General features: G+C 31.2%; 1 pseudogene; it reads right to left on the reverse strand.

Moving 5' to 3' along the window:
- Positions 1–370: 370 nt before the first annotated feature.
- Positions 371–529, reverse strand: LOC145297206 (U2 spliceosomal RNA; annotated as a pseudogene).
- Between the last annotated feature and the right edge of the window lie 3,004 nt (positions 530–3,533).

Raw genomic sequence — 3,533 nt, forward strand, 5'->3', positions numbered from 1 at the left:
GGTCTAATGGTTAACGACGCAGACTGCCAATTCTTTCTACAGAAGCACTTTCACTTTGGATATTGGAAACCTTCATGTGGTCTCTCCCGTAATTTCTTTCTGGAAAAACAAGGCCGATAGCCATTAGTCGCGTGCTCTCGTGCAATGAATGAATGCGTGAATGTAGGATTGACATGAAATTCTTAAAGATAAACTAAAATGACCGAAAAATGGTCTGAAATGACTTAAATAAATAAAAAGTAAATGACTTAGAATGACTTTAATGAACTTAAGGATGAATTGAATGACCTTCAGAATGACTTGAATGCTTAAAAAATAACTGGAATCCTTCAAAAACAAGTTGAATTATCTTGAGAATGACTTGAATGACTTTGAGACTGACTGGTTGTAAAATAGGTGATCATTTTACATTAAATCAATACAGAAAAATGATCCCCGGCTTTATATCACAAAATTACACACATAAGTACAGCATGTAGTAAGAACAGATACTACACTTTGATCTTGGCCAAAAGGCAAAGAAAAGGGTATTTATTTGCTCCCCCACCGAGGAAATTAGGCACAAGGCCGATTTTTAATGTGAGGAGTAAAGGGGGAATGGGGACCAGCTCCCCGGGGAGTAGGGGAGCTGGATAGTAACAATTGGTATGAAGGGTTGCTCCTACATTGACCAAAGTCTTATATGTGTGGTTACCCCCCATATGGTCTTTGCTTGCAGTATCTGCCGGAACAGATACTACACTTTGAGATATTAAATCCTTTATTCATGTTAAAAATACAGTGAAAATCAACAATGAACAAAAAACTTAGTCACATGGCCAACTCAAAAGGGGGGATTGTGGGGGTCGTTGGTCATTCTCGTCACTCCAGAACTAAACAAAATCAAAAGATTCTCCCAGCTAGTATCTTCTGTCACCATACTACCGCATTCACTCTTTCATACTGGGGGACGTCCTACTTAACTCCCAATTTTTAAAACATTTTTTATTGACGTAAGAACAGCATCTATTAACAACAGACCTTTGATCTTAACCAAAAAGGCCAAGCACAAAAGTGTTACGGACAGCCCGCCGACCGACCGACGCAGTGACTTATAGAGTCGCTTGCACTCGACTAACAACCTGACTAGAAAAAATATCGGGAAACCCAAGGCCAAAAATAGAATCTCCGGATTTATACTTCATGATAAAAGTGACATTTTCTCTCTTTTACGTAATTTAGTGAAAAGCACTAAATTGCTGAACTCTCGACCTTTTTTTTAATTTTTCCAACACTTGTTGTCGTTTCTTTTAAATTGATGTAGAAGGGGAGTCTGAAAATAATGTTCAATTTTTGTCTTGTATCTTACTGATTACTGCAAAAATATTATTACACAATTGCGGTACATGAAGTAATAAAACAAACTGTGATACATACAAATTAACGAATATAATATAATATGCTACTAATAAAGAGATCATATATGCAATACTAATAAAGTCTATAATATAGGCAATACTAAAAAAGAAATGATATATGTAATATTAATGAAGAATATAATAAATATAATATTAATAAAGAATATGATACACGTAATGCTAACGAAGAATATAATACATGTGATATTGATAAGGAACTAGGGGTATCTGTGGAAATTCCACAAGGGACTCATTCATATGTAATATATTGATGTTGGCATTCAGTAGATGTTCAGCGTAAATGGAGACGTTCTGATATTATTGTAGCTTTTTAGTTAAAACTGCAAAAGTATTTATCTAAGCTAGCAGGAACGCCCAACAAAGTTCGATCGTAAAGTACGCTTAAATATGATATTTTAATACTTGCGGATTTCGCATATATTATTATAGAGTTGATATTCTATCGACTTTTATATATTATAAAGTTGCGATTTCAATATATATATATATATATATATATATATATATATATCCGTATGTCTTGGGTGCATTATCTTGAATCGGAACCGAAATTAAAACTTGTGAAAAAAAAATATATATACGTAGTTCCTTCAGTCATAATCGAAACCGAAACCAAAACTTATAAAGAATTCTGGGTAAAATTATTTCTGACAAGAAATGGAAGTACATAACAATTAAACGACCCGGGTGTAAGAGTGACACAGAAAATAACACGCAGACTATCGTATTAATATATAGATATCATATATACAATACAAATAAAGAATGTGATACACGTAATATTAATAGAAATAATATAATGTAATGTTGATAATTAATATGATATGTATAATATAAAAAGAATATGACGCATGCAATAATATAAAAAGAATATGATACATGTAATAGTAATAAAAATATGATACGTGTAATATAAATAAAATATATATGTAATATTATTAAAAATATGATACATATATTATTAATAAAATATATAATATATGATATATTAATTATGAATATGATATATATAACATTGATAAAGAATGTGATACATATAATATTAATAAAGAATATGATATATGAAATACTAATAAAGATTATATGTGAAATATTTATAAAAGTATGATATATTTAATATTAATAAAAAAATATGATAGATATAATATTAATCTGTATATCAATAAAATTACCGCAGATATTTCCCTATAGGAAAAAAGTATTGTAGCCTTGCAACAAGAGATACCACATACAAATTCAATACAGCTAGGCTAATAGCTACTATCTTATGTAACTTTCGAACATCTTTGCAGACACATTTAGTTGTGATGATAAAAGGGACTACACCATCACAATCGCAACATCATTAAAGGAAGGGGTACCTATTTTTCTTTCTAAATATTTTGACCTACTTCCGCAACCAGTCGACACCGGGCGGAAATCTACACGTTCCATAGATTCTCCGCTTGATTCGTCACAAAAAAAAATATATGTAAAAGCATAAGTTTTCGAAGTTAGGTATTCTCACTGTATATTAACTCTTTAGAGTGAGCGAAATCAGTAGCAGATAACTGTTTTCTACGGGTGAGAGTATCTTTCAAGTGGGCCATGTTTTGTTTTGTTTTTTTTTCGAAATACTGCACGCATTTTTTTTTCTTCTAAAAGTAGCTAAAGCACATCTACTGGTTAATTTTTAGGGCATTCATCGTCACCATTAAGACCAAGAAGGAAAAAGTAGTTCTGGCTGTTTCCTTTGTTGTTCAAATCTTCCTCTTTTTTAGGGGGGGGCGTGTGGGAATCAAATTTTGTAAAAATAGTGTGAAATTAAATTCATGTTTTACGCCAATCTTTTTTAACATGTTAGGAGAAAGTACAGAATTATAACAAAATACCATCCCTTCTGAATGTGAAGAATGCGTTTTCTAAATAATACAGTAATAATTTCAGCATGTTAATATACATGTGTAAGAATTAAAAAAACAAAGAGAACGTATTTAAAGTCTCGATAATCGCTCATAAAGGGAAATTAAATAAAATACTCCACCAAAAGTAAAATTGGTAAAAAAAAAAAAAAAAAATTATAACGAATAAGTCTTTCCGTAGCCAATAAAATTTACTTCGTAACCTACCTGCATA

This window comes from Euprymna scolopes, chromosome 17 (assembly GCF_053919585.1).
Source record: "Euprymna scolopes isolate OS-2025 chromosome 17, ASM5391958v1, whole genome shotgun sequence".
Lineage (NCBI taxonomy): Eukaryota > Metazoa > Mollusca > Cephalopoda > Sepiida > Sepiolidae > Euprymna > Euprymna scolopes.